Source organism: Stenella coeruleoalba, assembly GCF_951394435.1.
Source record: "Stenella coeruleoalba genome assembly, chromosome: 14".
Taxonomy (NCBI): Eukaryota; Metazoa; Chordata; class Mammalia; order Artiodactyla; family Delphinidae; genus Stenella; species Stenella coeruleoalba.
In genome coordinates, this window is record NC_137160.1 from 57,871,761 (window position 1) to 57,894,837 (window position 23,077).

The 23,077-nt window shown below is 37.4% G+C and overlaps 1 protein-coding gene across 1 annotated transcript in view; it reads left to right on the forward strand.

Moving 5' to 3' along the window:
* The first annotated feature begins 2,894 nt into the window (after positions 1-2,894).
* Positions 2,895-23,077, forward strand: part of ARHGAP28 (Rho GTPase activating protein 28) — a 189,683-nt gene continuing 169,500 nt past the window's right edge. Inside the window, exon 1 of the mRNA XM_079943288.1 lies at positions 2,895-3,537. The gene's annotated coding sequence lies outside the window, so the exon portion shown is untranslated. The remainder of the gene's footprint in view (positions 3,538-23,077) is intronic.

The window sequence follows — 23,077 nt, forward strand, 5'->3', positions numbered from 1 at the left end:
AGTTCAATATTTGTCGACGGGCTTAGCCTAGAGCTTCACTCCTGCTGGCCTTCTCCTGCCACTCCATGCCAAAGACCCTCTTGACCATGCATCTCCTTATTTTAATTCTTTTTTTAAAATTGAAGTACAGCTGATTTACAAAGTTGTGTTAATTTCTGCTGTACAGCAAAGTGATTCAGTTATACATATATATACATTCTTTTTTATATTCTTTTCCACTATGGTTTATCATAGGATATTGAATATAGTTCCTTGTGCTATACAGTAGGACCTTGTTGTTTACCCATTCTATATATTCCTTAATTCTTTATGATACCATCATTATCATCCCCATTAAATAGGTTTGAAATTCACTTGCCCAATTTGTAAAGTTGTGACTTGACAAAGCCAGGATTCAAACCCAGTACTCCCGAGCCCTGATACTTAACCATCATGTTACTTGCCTTAAGTTTCTACCTGGGAGCCATGTGATTGTCACTTCTGTCAATCTCTACATAATAAGAATGCTTCTTTTTCTTCTGGTGCACACACTTCTCACCTTCCTCCCTCTCAATTCAGTTCTCTCCTTCTGCATCAATCATTACTGGATAATGTTTAACCTAAGAGGCAGAACCCAGTGACAGTTCTCATTTTCTAAGAAGACTCATGGACTTGGTACAATATTTCCCTTGTGTAAACTGGTATTTGATCTCAGGCTCCTCAAGGCTCACTGCCAGCCCCTGTGCTTTGCTGACTCTGCAAAGCAGCAAGTGATAAATTGCTTGCTTCTTTGGCTTCTGTGCTTTAGAACACAGTCATCCGTCCACGTCCTACAATTTCTGTGTCCTTGTCAATGATACATGATAATGTTTGTAATCTGGTAAGGTGAACGAGTCTCCCAGATGTCAAAATATATATTGTGACACAGCTTTCTACATCCCTTATTACATTCTCAAATACAACAGCACAGAAAATGTTGAACAGAACTGAACATAATACACAGTCTGACTTCACTCAATTCTTGTTGGACATTGAGTGTTGGTCAACTTTTCAGGCTTGCCAAGCTTCTGAAGAGTAGTTGCCAGGATGCAGTTCTGCTAATGGTTGCCAAATCCTTTGTAGTTTTAGGAATGCATTTCAGAGATTCTTATGCTATTTTCTTCACATTTCCCGTGCATTAAAACTATGTGTATTGTAATTTGCCTTGATCTTAAACACATACATAAAGCTTTACATTAGCTGGCTCAGGGGTTTCTAACTAGGGTTTGCATTTTCAGTGTGAAGGTCATTGTTTGAAATGGGTAATGTTTTTCAATGTAAAATATCCAGCAATGATTAGCACTACAAGTGACCACGAACATTTGGTACATGAAAATTTGAATTTCTACCAAGGCACCTGCTTCTAAATCTGTAGCTCTGTTACCTATCCAATGATAGATAGACAGACAGATAGATAGACAGATAGATAGACAGATAGATAGATAGATAGATGGATCTCACTCTGGGGAGCCAGAAATTGAATGTATTTTAAGGTATATACATCTATCAGATAGTCCTGTTTACACAAAAATCATTAGATTTAGCAATAGAAGGATCAGAACTGTAATTTGTTAATTTGCTTATTGTTCTTCTGAATTTAGTCAGCATGGTTTGTTGAGCTTACCCTACTTTGGCATCACAAATTATGTAAAAAAATTATAATGGTTAGACAGTCTAGACTGGATATTGGAAAGCTAAGTTGCAAGAAGAAAGACTTCTTTTTTAATTGGAAGACTCAGATATACATAGAAAATATCTAGTAGACAGTGTCAAGAGTGGAGATAGAGAGGCTATTATAGCCTAGTGTTTGGAGTTTGTGAGACAGAGCACCTTTTGCTCTGAGAGTTAGTGAAGGTTTCCACTCCCTTTTAAGCTCAAGTTCTCAGAACCTGCTACTCAGCCCGACCCTGACTAGCTCCTTTGAACTTAAAAGTCATTCCTTGGCCTGTGATCAAGTCCTCTTGGTCATGACCTTCTGGATTCAAACCCCCTCCCCCCCCCACCAAGAAGGAGGGGGTTTCACCACTATTGGACTTGGGGATGGAGAGGGGTGTAAATCTTGAGCTGGTCCTTTAACTCTCAACCATGTCCAGGTGGTCAGGACTTTCCCTTTCACACCACCACTGCCACTGGGGTGTTCAGTGTTCCACCCATGGTGGTCCAAGGATGGAGAAAAGTCTCTACAGACAGGAATCTTTCCTGCTGGGCCACACACTGCTCTGTGGTATCTCAGGACAGGAGAAGGTGGGTGCTCACTCAGATGTTGACAGACAGTGGGCACCAGAATGGCCTCTGACAATTGTCAGGGTTTGCTGGCAGAGGCTGAGCTAAGTACAGTTGTGCCTTGGTACACAGATGGGGGGTTGGTTCCAGGACCCCCTCAGATACCAAACTCCCCAGATGCTCAAGTCCCTTATGTTACATGGCATAGTATGTGCACATAACCTACATAACCTATGCATGTCCTTCCTCCCATATATTTAAAATCTCTCTAGATTACTTATAATACTAATACAATGTAAATGCTATGCAAATAGTTGTAAGTACTATGTAAGTAGTTACCGGTGCTCCACAAATTCAAATTTTGCTTTTTGGAACTTTCTGGAATTTTTTTCCCAAATATTTTAAATCAAAGGTTGGTTGACTCCTCGAATGCAAAACTGGTCAATATGATCTTAATTTCTCTCTGCATCAGTGCTCCTCTGCACAATCCTCCTTAGGTGGGGTAGGCTGGCTCTACTCTTTCAAACTATTATTTATGTATACTCCTTAGAGTGTTTTTAATTCTTAAAACACATTTCCACCCTCTATAAACAGAAGCAAAAGAAAAATATAATCCCAGTTCTTATCAACCAAAGCTTACCAATGGTAGGCAAAACCCAACCTGCTGACCCCGCCTTCTTTCGAGGCTGCCCCGCCCCCCGAAGACGCCCCGCCCCTGCTCCCAGCCGCAAGAACGGGCGTGTGTTGGAGGGAGATCGCTTGGCCTCTACTGCGCAGACTCAAGAGCCTGAGGCCCTGAGAGGCAACGCTAACAGCGCCTCGGGGTGTCGCGTACGCCTCACCACGTTGACCCAGACGACGACGAAGACGACGACGATGACGACGGACGAGGATGTGAAGGACTTTGCCCCGAGTTTCCCGGTCTAAGGAGAGGAAAGGGCCCCAGAGAACCATGAAACTGCCCAAGCCGGTGGGGCCGAATATTCCATCAGGAGTCCAAGGCGGGCGAGGGCCGGGCCTCTGACGAAGAACGGCGGCTCCTGGAACTCCCGAGACCCGAGGCCGGGAGCGGCCCGTCCGAGGGGGCGGCCCGGCCGCGGAGGGGGCCCAGGCCCCGGCCACTCCGGCCCGGTCCCCGCGCGGCCTCCGGCCGGTCCCCCACGTATTTCCTCTTCCCTGTTATTTGCACCGTCCCTTCCGCGGGTAAATGACACCCACGGCCCCGTGACAGTGACCGGGAGGCGTGCACGCGCTGGCCCCGGGCTGGGCCGGGGCTCGAGGCGGCGAGGCTTCCAGGTGAGACCCGGGGTCAGGGAGCCAAACCCGTGGCTTTGGGAGAGAGCGTCCTGAAGTTCCCGCACAGATGAGGCTTTGCGGGTCAGAGGGAGGGGATGGGGAGCCTGCTGTCCTTTGTCCCTGTTTTCAGAACCATTCTGGTGGCCTTTTAGGACAGTGCCTCTCAAACTTTGGTTCAGGATTTCTTCACACAGCTAACATTTACTGAGGACCCCGAAGAGGTTCTGTTCATCTGGGTTTTTATCTGTTAGTATTTACTGTCAGAAATTAAAATGGGGAAGTTTTTAAATTTCAATTTATTTAAAACACAGTAATGAAACCCTTACACGTTAACATGTTCGTGTAAAGTAACTGTCTACAAAACAAAGAAAGCATGGCATTGTGTTACATTTTTGTGAATCTCTTTAATGTATTCTGTCTCTTTCAACATTCAATCTCTTGTGATATCACATGTCATCTAGCCTGTAAATAACATCTTGGTATTATTGTGAAAATAGTTTTGGCTTTGCAGCCTGCCTGAAGGGGTCTTGGGAACCCCGGGGTCCCCACTTTGAGAACCTCTGGATTACAGAATTGGGAGGTGCCATCTGACCTCCACGGTGAAATGGATCAGGGTGCTTGAGTTTGGCTGCCGCCTGTAGCACACACCCGGAGAGACAGGTCCTTTGACAAATCATCCTCTTGATAATATTGTTATAGGAAAACTAGTTGCATCTGGCATTGTGTGTCCCTGAGACACATACTCCCTAAATTTCCATCCAGTGTGAGAATTTAGGTAAGATGGGAGGCTTTGGTTTCATAATGCTCTGCTAAGGAAGGAGTCGTTTATCCCACGCAAATCACTGTTTTCCTCTGTTCTTTTAACTTGGGGTATCATTATAGATCGTATGAAATGAAGTTCTCCAGGTTTCCCTCAATCTCCTTAACTGCCCTTTGTCAGTCTCCTTTGCTTGCTCCTTCTTTACCTAAATCTGCAACGAGGAGTGGAAAAGAGGGAATCCCACCCATGGTAGTTTGAATGGACTGAGTGAATTTTCAAAGTACAAACAGGCATCTTCCCAGCCTGACTGTGGTCAGCTTTCTGGTTGCAATGAGGAACACTGGTAAGGCTTCTCAGAACAGGAGAACTTGCAGTGCTCTGAATGCTCTTTCTTTATGCTTTCTCCCTAGATTATTATTTCATCCAGTCCCATGGCTTTGACTGTTTCTAGCTTCAAAACACATTGCTTCTAATCTGAATTCCTGGCTCAACATTTAGCTGTACATATGATGTCACCACTTTAATGCCTTGAGGACAACTCAAATATAACACAGACGAAACTGAGCTTCCAATCTTCTCCCCCACAGTATACACACTCAGGCCTGATCCTTCTTCAGTTTTCCCATCTTAGAAATTGGCACTGTAGTCTTCTAAGTTGCTTAGAATATAAATCTGAAAGTCATTCTTGAGCTCTATTCATTTGGACTCCTTATGTCCCAATCTGTCACCTAGCCTTGTTCATTTAAATTCCAAATTATATCTCTAATACATTCTAATACATTAGCTTTTTCACTGCTACTACCCTAGTCCAAGTTTACCATCATTTTTCGCCTAGTCTACCCAACAGCATTCTTCATATCTCTTCTCCTTACATTCACATAAACCATTGCTCTCATTCCAGTCTGTCACCAAATAATCTTTTAAAATCAGAAATATAAATACATTACTCCCCTGCCTACAGTTTTTCCATGGCTTCTTAGTGTTCTTAAGGTAAAGCTCAGCGTTCTTAACAAGGACTCTGAGATACCATGTGATCTGCCTCTGTCCACTTCTCCAGCCTTTTCTCACACCCTTCTCTCCAGTACCCTTTATTCTTCACCTGTAGTGGGTATCATTTATTCAGTGGTTAACATTCATGACTAAGCATGTACCTTGTGCCAGATACTGCTCAGGGACCAAGGATACAGTGGTGAACAAGGGCAGGGGTCCTCTTCTCACAAAAAATATAGTCTACAGTAGGGAATTAGGCTACAATAACTTTCAGAGATAATTTCAGATGGTAAAAATGCTACAAAGAAAATGAAACATAATGTGATAGAAAGAAAGTGATGACTAGCTACTTAGAAGTGGTCAAGGAAGACCACTCTTGTGAAGTTGAGTTCAAAATGACAAGAAGGAGCCAGGTCAGCCGTGTTAATATGTGGGGACATAGCATTCCACGTAGTGATGACCATAAAAATAAAAGCTCTGAGGCAGAAACAAGTTTGTTCATGGAATAAGCTAGTATGTCTGGTTCATTGTGAGGTAGTATATTAGTTTTCTATTACTGTGTAAAATTTACCACAAATTTAGTGGCTTAAAACAAAACAAATTTACATTCTTCACAGTCCTGGAAGTCAGAAGTGTGAAATGGGTCTCTCTGGGCTAAAATGAAGGTATCAGCAGGACTGTAGTCCTTTCTAGAGGCTCTAGGGGAGAATACATTTCTTTGCATTTTCCAGCCTCTAGAAGCTGCCCACACCCCTTGGCCCATGACCCTCTGCCTCCATCTTCAAAGCAACGTGGATTGAGTCTTTCCCATGCTGCATCATGTTGATGACCTTGCTGCTGTAGTCATATCTTATTCTCTGACTCTGAGTCTTCTGCCTCCCTATTCTACTTTTAAGAACCCTTCTGATTACATTGGACCTCCCAGATAATCAAGGATAATCCTCCCATTTCAAGGTCAGTTGATTAGCAACCTTAATTTCATCTGCAGTCGCAGTTCCCTTTAGCCATGTAAGGTAACATATTCACAGGTTCCAGGGGTTAGGATGTGGATATCTTGGGGAGGGAGGCATTATTCTGCCTACCACAGTGTGGAAGAAAGATAAAAAGTGTGGAAAGAGATGAGGTTAAAGAGGTGGGCTTGGGCCAGATTATGAAAGGCTTGTAGGCTAGCTTAAGGAGTTTGGATTTTATTCCAAGTGAAAGGGAGAGCCCCTGGAGGATTTCAAGAAAGGCAGTGAAGTGATCTGAATTGCATTTTAAAAGGAACGTTCTGTTTGCCATGGTGGACTTGGATTTAAAGAGGGAAGGAGTGGCTGTAGGGAGACTAGTTAGGGAATATGTGAACTTGTCTGGGCTTGGTTAGTCAGATTAGGGTGATGGTAATAAAGGTGGAGAGAAGTGAATGATTATAGGATGTATTTTGGAGATAGAGACTTGTTAATATATTTACATGGGGGTAGAGTAAGGGGAAGAGAAGAATGAGGGGTGAACCACTCATTTACTAAGATGGAGAAGACTAGAAGATGAGCAGGTTGGAGGGGATGGGAATCCGCTTTTTTTCCGTAAGTTTGAGAGGCCGATTTGGTATACAAGTGGAGACATGAGGCAATTACATATGAATCTGAATCTCAGTAGAAAGGCCAGGTCTAGAGGTATGTATTTGAGATTGACAACATAGTGGGATTAAGGCCATGGGACTGGGTGACAATGTCTTAAAGATGTAGATAGAGAAAAGGAAAGTGCTTAGGATCCAACCCTATGGCTCCAATATTGAAAAGTCAAGCAGAAGAAGAAAAGCCAGCAAAGAAGACTGAGACGGTGAACCCAGAGATTGTTACCAGCTTTTTAAAGAGGGAGGGGGTATGATTAGCAATTTGAATGCTAGTGAGAGATTGAATGAGATGACAGAGAAGTGCCTGTTGGATTTACAATATGGTGATCTTTGCTGACCTTAAGAATAGTGTGAGTGGAGTGGTGGAGATGGGAACCTGGCTGAAGAGTGTTAAAGAGAGAAACAGGTGAGAAAGTAGAGGTGGCTATTATAGACAATTCTTCCATATTCTAAGATGTGCTATGCTCTATCCCAGTTCGAGTCCATTGCTGCACACTCTCTTTCTTCTGCTTGCTATCTCTTTGCTCTTTACTATACCCTCCTCCACCACACCATTTGTCCTTCTTAACTCATCTGCATACTTTGAATCTCAGCTCATACATCACTTCCTCAGAAAGGGCTTTCCTGATTATTCCAGTTTATCTGCTTAAAAGAGATCTTTCTGCCACAATTTTCTTTCGTAGTACACTTCACATTTTATAATTGCATAGTTATGTGTACTTCCCCCCGCTACACACACACACGCACACTAGACACATGACAAACAGTAAGCTCCACGAAGGTGGGAGGATTTCACTTTGGCTCATATTGTAGCCCAATGTATAGCACATAGTAGTTGCTCAACATTCAACTCATTTGTTGAATCAATGAATAAATTAAATTATCTTTTAATACCTTGGACAAATGATACGGTCTTGTGTTTATGTTTTCTGTAGCTCATTGTTCGCATGTGATGTTTGGCAGCCATTAATGAAATAATACATAGCTCTATCAGGAACAGTCTGATTAACAGCTAATGAACATTTTGGCCTGAAACAGCTAATAAACATTTGGCCTGAACATCTTTTGCAGCAGATTCTTGGTGAAGAGCTTCATAAGTCAATTCAGTTTTGACGTTGAGAAGCTGCATGCTGTTCCCAAAGGGTAGTGTTCCCAAAAGCTAACAAAAAGCTGTTCTGAAGGTTTGGAAACATTCCTTGTGTTTCTTATTATTTATTAGCTGGGTGACAATGGGAGACCCCTTAAACTCTCTCAATGTCTTTATCTGTAAAATGGAGGTCAGTGCCCTTATTTTGCCCACCAAACAGGGTTGTTGTAGTCAAATGAAATAGAATGAAATAGAATATGTGAGAACACTTTGAAAATTCTAAAGCACCATGAAAATCTAAAGTATTATTACCAGTATGACTCCTTTTCAATACAACTCCTATTACCAAAATGGAAAGATGAAAATACCCTCTCTTGCTTTCCTCCTTTTTAAACTGAGTATCCTCTTAACGGAACTTACAGTAAGAGTAGATGGCATTAAACCTTTTATCGCTTGTTCAAGAGCCAAGCTCTCTAATATTTTTATTTGGATCCTGTTTTTACTGTAATGCATTATCTGTTCCTTTTGTTCATTTACCTCTCATGGGAAGAAAACAAGTCATTTGTGACTTGAAATCTGTAGGCATAAAATGTGCCTTTCTTGTCTGTTCAGATACAGAGAATCTAAAAACATGAAACTTGAGATGTTTCTTCAAGGTGCTGTGAGATTTGAGGTGAAGAATTTACAAAAGACCAATATTCCACCAAACAAAAATCTGTAAATATGAAAATACCTTTGTGCTACAAGAAATCTTTCTAATTTATCCACACAGTATGCATAGTAAATATAGAGTGATTTTCACAAACAATACAGAAGAATCCATTTCATTACGTTGTAGCTGTCCATTTCTAAATGTGTATATATATTAATACCATACTTAGTGCAGTGACTGGTGTCTTTATAAAAAGGGGAAATTTGAAGAATGACACATACACAGAGAAAAATAAAACATGTGAAGATGAAGGTAGAGGTCAGGGTAGTGATTCTGTAAGCCAAAGAATGACAAGTTGGCTACCAAACCACCAGAACCTAGGCAAGAGGCATGAACAGATTCTCCCTCACAGCCCTCAGAGGGAACCAACACTGCTAAGAACCTTGACCTAGGACCTCTGGCCTCCAGAACCTTGAGACAATAAATTTCTGTTGTTTAAGTCCCTCGGTTTGTCATAGTTTGTTTCAGCAGCCTTAGCAAAGTAATACATTTCCCCACTGGAAAATGAGTGAGAGCAGCCAGATAGAGTCTAGGAGGCAACAGCATAGGCAGGCACACCAAGGACATTTTCGTGTCCTTTCTCTCACTGCCCACTACTGAAAACCTACTTACCCTTCCAGGCTAGTCTAAAACCCATTTTCACCACAAAGACTTTCCCAGTCTTCGGGTCAGAAACAATTGCTTCCCTTTTGTGCTCACAACCGAGAGAGGCAAGCATATTTCCCTAGTTCATCCTTTCCCTCCAAAATTCATTATGCTGATGAAGCTAGATTATCTCACTTAAGAATCACCCTTATTATCCTAGATATGTTTTCACCCCTGTCCCTTACGCATTCAATTCTAAGGATTTTGAGAACAAAGGAGGTCTTATTCATTGGGGTATGTCACTTCCATCCCCTACCAGCTAATGAAGAATGCAATGCTAGCCTGGCACATACAGTGGATGCTCAGTAAATATTTCAGAACTCGAGCTGATTTTCCCATCACTATTTCTTCATCTTAACGGCACTGTGAGAGAACCTTTCAGAGGGAGGAACTAAACTTAGTCGGAGGACCAAAGGTAAATACCTAAAGGTAAGTACCTAAAATATGGTTTTTTTTGTTGAGGTTTGTGGAAAGGGACCTTGTGGCCAAAAAGCTGCCAGAGGATATTAGGGAGTTCAAGGCACAGAGGCAAGCAAACTAATTTTGTTCAGTTGAGGTGGAGGTTGGGATTGGATTGATAGCCTGGAGAGCAGTTCAGGGCTGGAAGTCTGAAGGCTGGTCAGGGTGGGAATCCTGGCTATCACAACGAGAAGGAAGGTAAGGTTATGGAGCCCAAACAGATTGGAGCTGGGTGTTGTCTGAGTGTGGTGGTGGTTGAGAGGAAAATGATAGGGGAGCCAAAGGGTGTCCAGCTACTGGTCGATGGGGAGAGGAACTGGGACCACAGCAGGAGTGAACCTGAGGACTGGGTACAAGTAGGCTTGATGACGACATTTTCCAAACCAAGAGTCAGAACATACGTTAAATACGAATGAATGTATCCGAACAATAGTTCAGAATATTTGAAACTGGAATGATTCAAGAAAATTACCACATATGGTTGCTATCATAATAGAAATGATAATTAGAGTAAGTCTGAGGTGTTGATCTTTTCTTGCTCCTAGGTTTTGTCATCTTTTCCCCTTGTCTAGCCTGAATACTGAACTGAAGTACGTTTTTATTATGTTTTTGTCTTAAGAGCAGGAGAATTGATTTTCTATTTCTCTTTCTTAAAATGTTGATTAAATTGTTGGTTGTCTATAGCCCTCAATGGATTTTTTTCCCTCCACTGCTTAAAATTTCCCCTCTTGCTCTAAGGTCTCCTTATAAGAAAATTTAAATTCCCTTTTTTCATTTCCCAAGATCAAGAGAATTTCTCCTTCGCTTTGGGATACTCTATATCTGTCTTAATGGCTTATGGAATTTTGTTCACCTTTTCCATTATTCTTATAACATCTACATGAATAGGACTTGCAAAGACATTTTTTCATTGGATACTTCCATCCAGCACAAGAATACTCATATCACTAATGCCTTAAGTTTAAATTAACTTTAATATATTTTTATTTTTAGGCAGTGCTAGTTATCAAGGGTAGGGAGTGCAGTTGATAGAACGAGTATAGTTTAGCTACAAAGTACAAGATATTGTCCCTGTCATTGGGCCATTTTCTCAAAATAATTGTAAAATAGGCTAACCACAGGAATAAATTATATAGCAATATAACTTTGTCTCTCACATTATGTCTTCAAGTGTGTAGACCATAGGTTACATTTTACAAAATTTCTGCTATGGCGTGTTCCCTGGCTTTCACATGTCTCCTATGGGCATCTACTGGAAGTGGGCTTATGTTTCCATCTGTGTACCTCCAAAATTCTGTCCACAAGCAGTGCTCCTATAATCTTCCAGGAGCCAGCTCGTGTGCTATATTGTGAATAGGTAAGCTTCTAGCACATAAAATGAGATGAACTTACCTTATTGAAAGAAAAAAGCCAATAAACTTGCAACATTTTTTTTTAGTTGATGAATCTTTGCCATTATACTATGTAGCAGATTGAGAAAATTTTCTTTTACCCCCTATATTTTTTCAGTAAATGAACAGTTAAGGGTCCATCCATGAACCATTAGGAATTGTATATTTAGTTCAGTTTACTTATTCTTAACTTTCTCTTGACCCTTACTCTGAAGACTATCTTTTATGTAGATTTTAAGAACATGTTCAAAGATACTTTTTAAACTGACATAAGCTTAAGTTGATTGATATGTTTAAAATATGGCATTTAGCTATATAGAGAGAGGGAGTTTATATTGTGAGCTGTAGCATAACTGAAGCATCAGAGGAGTTTAATAGAGAGGTGGCAGAGTATAATAGTTAAGCAGCCCCAACCTGGGTTCAAATCCCACCTCTGCTACGTACTAGCTGTGTGACCTAGGATAAACTATTTACTATCTCTGTACCTTAGTTTCTTCTTTAATAAAACTGTGGTGTTTCGTTACGTGGTAGCCTATAGTAGCTACTTTATAGGTTTATGATGTTAAATTAGTATTTATAAAATAATGAGAAGAGTGCCTAGCTTATAGTAGGTTAAAATAAGTGTTAAGTAAGATTCTTCTCATAATTTAACAATAAAAGTATTTTTGGTGGCATTTCAGCGGCACATTTCTTTGGATAAGTATTAAATAACTACATTCATGTGAGTCCTTTTGAAGAACTCTGAATCTTGTTTTGGGGTCTGGTCAGTGAGAGATTATGAAAATACCTAAGCCCATTTATTCTGAAGAGCTCTTTACATTCCCTAGATCAGGTCTCAGACAAGGGCCAAATGCTACTGACCCTTGTTGCTTGAGGTTTCTGAATATTGCTTGGAATGAGGGGGAAACTTTGAATGAGAGGCGGTAGTAGGAGAACATTTCATTTCTGCTTTTGTGACTCAAAGTGAATTGAGGCATCAAGCAGTACTTCCCCTGAAGTCCTGTGATGTTATTGGTATGTGTGGATATGTGGTAGGAAGGTGGATGTGAGAAAAACAACTATTCCTGAAAAATAGCTGACAGCACAATACAGTACTACAGTATTATAAGGAAAATCAATCAGCAAGTTAGAGAAGCATGGTAGGTTAAACAAAGAATTAATATTAGTTTTGACATTAAATTGGTGGTTCTAATCTGGTATAATATTAGCAAAATCCCTCACTCTGCTGAATTTAATGGGGTAATAGGGCTGACTGGGAATATGCAGCTCCAGAATCCATGATGATCAAGAAGGATGAAGATTGCATCAGCTACCCATGACAGTAAGATAGACCTGATTCCTTAGGTTGGGTTTCAAATGCCTATGTTACTTCACTTCAGTTTATTTCCCTTAGCAAAACTCAGTTTAATATACTCATTCTAGAACATATTCTTGTAACAGTGGAGTACCTCATAAGAACACAATAATACTTACTAGACTCAGCTTTGATATTTTGCCTCACTTGTAACTGCAACCTGATCAGTGCTTTCTTTTCTACAATATTGTAAGAAAATAAGGCTTATTTTGGAAATAGCAAGATTAATGACTGGCTTTTAAAAAAGTTGTTTGGTATCTTTCTAAGTTTTTAATGTTTCTATTTTCAAGTTAAAAATCTAATCTCATTCTACATGTCATCTTAGTTTCATAACCAATTGTGATCTGTCATTTAAATATTATTCTTCAAATACCTAAATCTGAAAGTCTGATTTGCTACTTATGACACTATTTAAAGGATTCATTCTATAAATACCAGGTATAAGATGGCTTCCAAAAAGCATTTAAAAATCATTCTCAGTTATCTTCTTCGTATTTAACTGTTAGTCTACTATATTATGATAGCAAGTATCTTTTAGCTTTTTTTTTTTATTATGGGAAGTCTCAAAGATGCACTAAATAGAATAGTATAATGAAGAATTTCATCTACCTTTCAACAATTATCAATCCATAACTAATTTTGCTTCCTCTACAACTTACCTATATCCCTTTCACCTCCATATTATTTTGATGCAAATTCCATACACCATATAAATTGGTCTATAAATATTTCTTCATGTATCTCTAAAACAGACACTATTTCTTAAGTGTTATCACAATACCATACCCCTTCAAATCAATGGTAATTCCTTATATTATCATTTCCCCACTATTTCCTTTTTTTTAAATTTCTTACTTATTAAAGAAATCAGGTTTGTCCCATAGAATTTCCCTTGGTCAGTGTATCATTGATTGCATCTCCATGGTGTCATTTAACATATTCTTCTATCCATTGCATTGATAGTTAGGTCTAGATTGATCAGGTATAGGTTAGTTTTTTGTTTGTTTGTTTTTATTTTTGGCAAGAATATTTCATAGGTGGTATTGTTTACCTTTACCTAAAAATATAATGTCTAGTTTTTCTCTTTGTTGGATGCTAGTAGCCACTGATGATCAATGTCTTAGATTCATTATATCACTATATGTCATAAAGAGGTGGAATTTTAATTATATTATTTCCTCCTTAATTATTAGTTGGAGTACTCCTATAAGAAAAGATTCCCTTATTGACTTTTTTTATTTCCCTCAGGTAGAGTTCCTATAATAAAAGGCAGAATAAATATTAATTTTTTAAAATATACTATAAACAATTGTGAAATTTTTGCAATTCATTGATTTAAAGATATTTGATGTGTTTCAGTGCTCTGCAGTTTTTATCCTTATTGATAACAAAATAATATTGATATTGTTTCATCTTTGGCAAGTGAGGGGTTATCAGGTTGACTCCTGAGTCCATTTTGGTAAGGCTCAGTAGTTACAGATAGCTTCTAGTGTGATAACACTGCCATCAACAATATGATTACTAAAAATAAATTTTTTTTTTGTCCTGCTAGCATATCCCACTAGGAGTGTATAGTCAAATCACTGTGTTATAGGGTCACATGGAATAGTTCCCCAAAGAGAATTATGCTTTTGAGTGAATGCAGATTAGGTTAGCTTGTTTTATTGTACATTAAATTTTTAGGGATTGCTTGTATAATGTTTAATTTTCTTTTGTAATTATGTGAAATAGATATATATACCAAATAAGGTATATGCAATGAATCTAGCTTCCATCTCTGTACCTTCTGTTTCCTCTTTCTTCCTATATATAACTACATTTTAAAATAATTTTTCTTTCGTTTAAAAATAGCTTTCATGGTAAACAAAATTAGCTAATTTTATTTTTATCACTTGATGCCTTCCAAAGAATGTAACACCGCTACACACTGAATCACATGTAAACACCAGTATGCACAAGATATAGACTATTTTCCTTAACTTCAAAAAGTTTCTTTGTTCCTCTTTGCAGTTATTCCCTTTTGCCTCCCTCTGGTCCGTGACAACCATTGATGTGCTTTCTGTCACTATAATTTGTCTTTTCTAGAATTTTATATAAATGGAATCCTATGAAACAAACAACACAATTTAAAAATGGGTAGAAGAGCTGAATAGACACTTTTCCAAAGAGGAAATGCAGATGGCCAACAGGCATATGAAAATATGCTCAACATTGCTAATCATCAGGGAAATGCAAATCAAAACCACAATGAGATATCACCTCATACCTGTCAGAATGGCTATCATCAAAAAGAACACAAATAACAAATGTTGGCGAGAATGTGGAGAAAAGGGAACCCTTTTACACGGTTGGGAATGTAAATTGGTGCAGCCACTGTGGAAAACAGTATGGAGGTTTCTCAAAAAACTAAAAATAGAACTACCATATGACCCAGCAATTCTATTCGTGGTTATATATCTGAAAAAAACCAAACACACTAATTCTAAAAGATACATGCACCCCAATGTTCATAGCAGCATTATTTACAATTGCCAAGATATGGAAACAACCTAAGTATCCAACAACAGATGAATCGATAAAGAAGATGTGGTATATATATATACAATGGAATACCACTCAGGATAGAAAAAAATGAAGTTTTGCTATTTGCAGCAACATGGATGGAGTTGGAGGGTGTTATGCTAAGTGAAATAAGTCAGAGAGAAAGATAAATACTGTATGATATCACTTATATGTGGAATCTAAAAATATGACAAACTAGTGAATATAACAAAAAAAAGTAGACTCACAGATATGGAGAACAAACTAGTGGTTAACAGTGTGGGTGGGGGGCAATATACAGGTTGGGGAGTGGGAGTTACAAACTGTTGGGTGTAAGGTAGGCTCAAGGATGTATTGTACAACATAGGGAATATAGCCAATATTTTGTAATAACTGTAAATGGAAAGTAACCTTTAAAAATTGTATAAAAAATTAAAATTTAAAAATGGAATCATACAATGTATAGTCTTTCATGTCTGGCTTCTTTCACTCACCATAAGCAGGTTGCATAAGTCTTTCAACCTCATTATTTTTTAGAAATGTTTGACTATTCTAGGCCTTACCTTTGCCATATAAATTGTAAAATCAGCATGTCTATTCTGCAAAAGCTTACTTGACTTGTGATTGGAATTGCATTGACTCTATAAGTCATTTTGGGGAGAATTGACATTTACCAATACTGAGTCTTCATGAATATAGTATATTTCTACATTTATATATGTATTTTAAAATTTCTCTCAGCAGTAATTTTAAGTTTTCAGTTTACATGCCTAACACATATTTTGTTAAATTTATCCCTAAATAATTAATATTTTTGATGCTATTATAAAAGATAATTCTTTTTAAAACTCTTTTTCCAAATGTTACTTATATATAAACACAGTAGATACTATATATTGACCTTGTATCCTGCAACCTTGCTATAGTTGCTTATTAATTCTAGTAACTTTTTTTGCTAGATTCATTAGAATTTTCTATTTGACAGTCATGTTGTCTATAAATAAAGATACTTTTATTTCTTCCTTTCCAGTCTATGCCTTTAATTTCTTTTTCTTCTCTTATTCCACTGTCTAGGAACTCTAATATAATGTTGAATAGAAGTGGTGAGAGCAGGCATCCCTGTCTCATTTCTGATTTTAGGGGTAAAGCAATTAGTCTTTCACCATTAATTAATGAAGGTACCTGTAGGTTTTTCATAAATGCCCTTTATAGGGTTGAGGGGTTTTCCCTCTGTTTCTATTTTACTGAGAATCTTTGTCATGAATGGGAGTTGAATATTGTCAACTACTTTATATGTGTCTACTGAGACGATCATATGATTTTTCTTTTTCAGTATATTGAGTTACACTGAATTTTTTTTTTTTTTTTTTGCGGTACGCGGGCCTCTCACTGCTGTGGCCTCTCCCGTTGCGGAGCACAGGCTCCGGACGCACAGCCTCAGTGGCCATGGCTCACGGGCCCAGCCGCTCTGCGGCACGTGGGATCCTCCCAGACCGGGGCACGAACCCGTGTCCCCTGCACCGGCAGGAGGACTCTCAACCACTGCGCCACCAGGGAAGCCCTACACTGAATTATTTTTAAATGTTAAACCAACTTTACATTCCTGGAATGAACTTCATGTAGTAGGGATGTGTTATCCTTTTTATAAATTGCTGGATTTAATTTGTTAAGGATTTTTATTTCTATGTTCATGAGGGAAATCAGTATATAATTGTCTTGTAATGTCTTTTTCTGGTTTTGCTTTTATGGGAAAGCAGACCTCATAAAAAAATACTGAGAAGTTTTTCCTCTTCTTTCATTTTATGAATAAGTTTGTTTTAAGTTAGCAGTATTTTTCCTTAAATGTTTGGTAGAACTTATTTATGAAAATATCTGGGTCTGAGGTTTTCTATGTAAAGGAGTTTTTAACTATGAATTTAATACCTTTAATTGATATATGGTTAATTAGGTTATCTACTGCTTCTTGAGAGAGCTTTCATAGTTTTTTATCTTACAAGGAATGTGTCCATTTTGTTATAAATTATCAAGTTTATTTACATGAAATCATTCCTGATATTCTTTTATTATCATTTCCATACTTGTAGGATCTGTAATGGTATTCCATTCCCTCATTTGTTCCTTATATGGGTATTTTTATTTGCTCTTTTTTATTCTGGTGAATCTGGCTACAAGGTCAACTTTGTTGACCTTTTCCAAAAGAACCAGCTTTTGTTTTCATTTATTTGTCACTATTTTTCACCTCGTTTTTATTTTTATTTATTTCTACTCTTTTATTATTTTCTGTCTTCTGCTTATTTTGTATTTAATTTTCTTTTTCTAATTTTATGAGGTGAAAGTTTAGATCATTGATTCAAGATTTTTTTTTCTTTTCATTATAAGCATTTAATGCTCTAAATTTCCCTATAATTACAACTTTATATGTATACCACAAATTTGATATGTTGTGTTTTTCATTTCATTCAGTTTAAAATGTTTTCCAGTAAATTTTAAGGCTTTTGATGTATTTAATATATTGGTTTATTGTATTCATATGTAAGGGTATGTAAATATACACATACTTGTTTTCAGAAATGTATTATCAATTTATACTCCCAGTAGTAGCATATGAGGATGCTAGTTCCTCTAGTTTTGATAATATCAGTATTATAAATTTTGTAATATTACTTGCTAATTCAATAGATGAAAATGGTAAAAAAAAATGTTTTCCATTTTCCCTTGTGATTTCTTCTTAGCCCTTTGGGTTATTTAAAAGTGTTTAATTTATAAACATCTGGTGATTTGACAGATATCTTTCTGTTACTGAGTCAATTTAATTCAGTGTGGTCAGAGGACATGTTTTGTATGAGTTTAGTCCTTTCACATACATTGTTACTTGTTTTATAGGTCAGCATATGTTTTGTGTTGGTGACTGTTCCATGTACACTTTCAGAAAAATGTGTTTCCTCCTGTTGTTGAGGGCAGTATTCTACAAATGTCAGATTGGTTGGCAGTGTTATTAAAGTGTTTTCCCTCCTTATTGATTTCTGTATTCTTGTTCTATCAGTTACTGAGAGAAAAGTGTTGCATTCCCCAACTATAATTGTGGACTTGTCTATTTCTCCTTTCAGTTCTTTAAGTTTGGCTTTGTGTATTTTGAAACTCTGTTATTGGGTGCATACACATTTAAAATTATGTGCTGTTGATGAATTCATCTTTATATCGTTGTGAACTATTCCTTTTTATTCCTAGGAAATATTCCTTGCCCTACAGCATACTCTGTCTGACAGCCACTCTAGTTTTCTTTTGATTTGTGCTTGAACATTATGCTTTTTCCATCTTGTAAGCTTTAAACTATCTGTGTCTTTATATTTAAAATGTGGCAACATATGTTTGCCAATCTGATAATCTCTACCTTTTTATTGTCTGTTTAGTTCATTTACATTTAATGTAATTATCTGTACGGATAGGGTTAAGTCTACTATCATACTACTTAATCACTATTTGTCTCTTCTGCTCTGTTATTTTTTTTCTCCTTTCTTGCCTTCCTTTGTATTAACTAAGTTTTCTTTTTCTTAATGATTTCAATTTGTTTCTGTTATTGATTTATTAACCATGCCTCTTTTACTTTTATTTTTTAGAGATTTTACTGAGGTTCACAATAAATCATTTTTAACTTATAATCTATCTTCAAGCAGTATTATAACTACTGAAATAGAAGAATTATACTACTATTTCATCTTTCAATATGTTGTTGTTATTTTTTTGCTTTAAAGAGTCAGTTATTTATTAAAGAGTTTAAAAATGAGAAAAATACATTTTATGACTTCCTGCATATTTTGGTACTCTTCATTTTGTTGTTGTTGATTTAATTTTTTTATCTGTTGTCATTTTTCTCTTCTGCCTGAGAAAATTTATTAACATTTCATGGTATAGGTCTATTAGAGATAAATATTTTAAACTTTTATTTTTCTGGAAAAGAACTTGTTATCCTTCCATTTTTATAGATATTTTGGTAAAGAAATCTAGGTTGACAAGTTTTCTTTTTTCTTTAAATACTGTAGAGATGTCTAACTATGGTCTCATTGCTTGAATAGTGTCTCATGAAAAGTATACCATTATTATTATACTTGTTCCTCATTATGTAATGTGCCCTTTTTCTCTGGCTGATTTTGAGATTTTTCTCCTTATTACTGGTTTTCAGAAGCTTGATTAAGATGGGTGTGGATGTGGCTTTCTTTGTGTTTCTTTTGCCTTTGAGTTTCCTTGAACATAATTGGATCTATAGATTCATAGTTTTCAGTAAATGTGGAATATTTTTTTCTGTCCTCCAGGCCCCTTTTCTTGAACACCAGTTGCACATAATATTACTCCCAAGGTCACTGATGCTGTATTAATTTTCAGTATTTTTTCTGAGTTTCATTTTGGATGAATCCTATAATTAATCACTGGTCTTTTCTTCTGCAGTGTCTAATCTGCTTTTATTCTCATTCAATGTATTTTTAATTTCAGCCTTTGTAATTTTCATCTTCAGAAGTTTTATTTGGGTCATTTTTATATCTTCAAATTTCTCTTCTTTGTTGTCATGTTATCCACTATCTTCTTGAACATCAGGAGTATATTTATAATGGTTGTTTTAATGGATTCATCTACTGATTCCATTATCTCTGTCGTCTCTGGCTCTGTTTGCATTGATTTACTTTTATCCTGGTTATTTTTCGTATTTTGCTGCTGCTTTTTTGTGTTTCATAATTATTGATTATATGCCAGAAATTGTGTATTTTATGCTGTTGGTTGCTGGATTTTGTTATATTCCTTTCAAGATGTTTATATTTTGCTCTGATGTTTAGCTAATTTACTTAGAACCAATTAGTCCTCTTTCGTATTTACTATTTTTTTTTTTTTTGTGGTACGCGGGCCTCTCACTGTTGTGGCCTCTCCCGTTGCGGACCACAGGCTCTGGATGCACAGGCTCAGTGGCCATGGCTCACAGGCCTAGCTGCTCCGCGGCATGTGGGATCTTCACGGACCAGGGCACGAACCCATGTCCCCTGCATCGGCAGGCAGACTCTCAACCACTGTGCCACCAGGGAAGCCCTCGTATTTACTTTTAAGGTTTTTTTTTTAGGGTAGGTGTAAACAACCCTTAGTTTAGGACTAATTTTGTCCCTCTAATAAAGCAATGCCCTCTGTAGATTCTACCTGATTCTCAACATACTGTAAGGTTTTCCAGTTTGGCTAGTGTAAACATGAACTTTTCCTGGTTCTCTGTGAACTGCTAGGGACATTTCCTTGTTCCTTTCCAGTAATTTTTTTTTTTTTTTTGCAGGGGCACTTTGGGTAAATTCTTCTCATGTATTTGCACATCAATACTCAGCCAAGGATAGGGGTGAACCCCTCTGAAAGTCTTTGGGCTGCTTCTCTATGAAGCTACTTCTCTGGTATTCTGGCTCACAAATTCTAGCTGCCTTTGCCTCTCTAAACTCCAATCTCTATTTCTTCAGTTCATCAAAATCACCAGGCTATGTTTGGATTCCCTTTCCCTGAACTGTGACCTGGAAACTGCCTCCAGTGTTTGCCTTGTTTCCTTTCTCTTAGGGATAAAACTCCTGAGCTGCCAGTTCTCGAGTGTCTGAAAAGTATCACTTCATATTGACATATTTGCTCAGTTTTCTAGATATGAGATTAAATTTGTTCTCCCGTACTCTGTCTTCACTTAAAATGGCTATCTGCCTTTTAAAAAAAAGTATACGCAAATGTATATATTCATACCCTGTCCACATTTCTTAAAGAATGCTATACACACATGCCATATGTACTTTTCTCTACTTTGCTGTTTTCAGTTAACAGTATATCATGGAAATCTCTCCATAGTAGTATATACAGGTATCCCTCCTTCCTTATTAAAACTGTGTAGTTCTCCATTGTGGTCTCAATCAGTCTGCTATTGATGAACATTCAGGTTGCTCCTGTCTTTTCTATTACAAACAGTGGCATAAACAATAGACTTCTACATATGTCTTTCAGTATTTTTGCCAGTGTTTCTTTGGTTAGATCTTTATACATGAAACTGGTGAGTTAGAAAATAAATGCCTGTGTAGTGTTGCTGGGAATTGCCAAATTCTCCTCCATAAGGGTTGTACCATTTTCAGTTCCTACCAGCAATATCCGAATCCCTTTTCCCCAAGGTTTTATGAACGTATTTCAGATTTTGTATTGTTGTCAATTTATTAGGTGAGAAATATCTGACTCTAGCTTAATTTGCATTTTCTATTATGAATGAGGTTGAGCATTTTTTATATAAGAATTATTTGCATTTTTTGTAATTTGTTAATATCTTTAGCTCATTTTTCAATAGGGCGTTGGATTATTTCTTCTCTATGTTTAGAAAATCTTTTTATATTCATAATACCCCTTTTCCTGTGATAGAAATTGCAAATATTTCTCTCTCAGTTTTTCATTTTGGTTTACTTATGGTACCTTTCCTATCTATAAAGTCTTTAATTTTAAGATTTTATGTAATCACGTTTACCAATGTTTTCTCTTATTCCTTCTAAATTTTGAGTTATAGTTATGGAGTTTTTTATCACTACCAAATTATAAAGGAATTCACCCAATTTTTTAAGTACTTGTGTGATTTCATTTTTTACATTTGATCTCTGATCCTTTTAGAATTTATCTTACACTGTAAGCCAGGCACTGTGCTTTGGGCCAGCTGGGAAGTGGTGGGATGTCTTGGATTGGGGATTTGGAGGCAATTAAATGCAAAGTTTAATGAGAGACTCTCTCTGCATCAAAGTGCTATTACTAGAAGAAGAATCAAAACAACTCTTAAGAAGAATTGAATAAATGGATACTATGAATGTGTATGGTAAGATAATATGGTAAAGAAATCGGTTCTCTCCAAATGAATTTATTGATTTACTTGTGGACACAAAAGTATTCTTAAAAGATAAGGTCTGACAAATGCATTTACAGAATAAGATGATACAAAATAGTTTATTTCATGGGATAGTCAAGAAAAGAATTGCAAGTGAAGTGACACCAGAGATGGGGTTTTTAAGGATAAGAAGGAATACAACAAAGTTAAGGTGAAGAAGGAAGGTATTCCTAGAAAACAGAACATTTGCATGACATGAAAGTACATGCCATGTTTATGAAAAAGTGGAATAGTTCCCTTGACTTGTTCATCCACATATGTGTTGTGAGGAAAAAGGTATGAGAGGACTGACTCAGTGATACTGCCGGGACAAAGGTCAAGAAATGTTTTCTTAAAGGGCCAGATTGTAATACTTTAGGCTTGCCGAGACCATATGATCTGTGTCACAATTACTCAGTTCTCCTGTTTTAGCAAGAGAGCAGCCATAGACAATATGGAAACAAATGAGCATGGCTGTGTTCCAAAGAATTTTATCTACAAAAACAGGTGGCGGTCTGGATTTGGCCCATGTGCCATGGTTTGCCTTTCCCTGAATTAAGATTGGGATTGGAGAGCAGATGGGGAGATGGGATGTTAGAAGCACAGAAGAGTTTAGGAAGTATAGGAAAAAATTCAAAGCAACACAGTCTCTTTATTTTAGCATCCTCAAAGAGCTAAGACTTCTAGTGTGGCAATCACCACTATGTAATTTTACAAAAATAGTTTGTAAATTTTAACTCAGAATCCTTTTGACCTTTTATATTGAAAAACATGAATTGTAAAAATCAGAAAAGAATGCTGATCTCATTTTGCCTTGCCCAAGTGGGAGCAGGACAAGCAAAGTCTTCCAGAAACTTGGGTAATCTTAATCCAGTTACAAGCAAGCACCACCCTGTGCTGGAATTCTCTGAAAGTGGGGAATTTTGACATTGGAAATCAGCTCTTAGTGTGGTAATTAGTCAGCCTTGTCATTTTGGTAGTTGAACTTACAGAAAGCTTAAAGGCTTCTCAAGCATTATATAAAAGTCTGATGGGGCTTCCCTGGTGGCGCGGTGGTTGAGAGTCTGCCTGCCAATGGCAGGGGATGCGGGTTT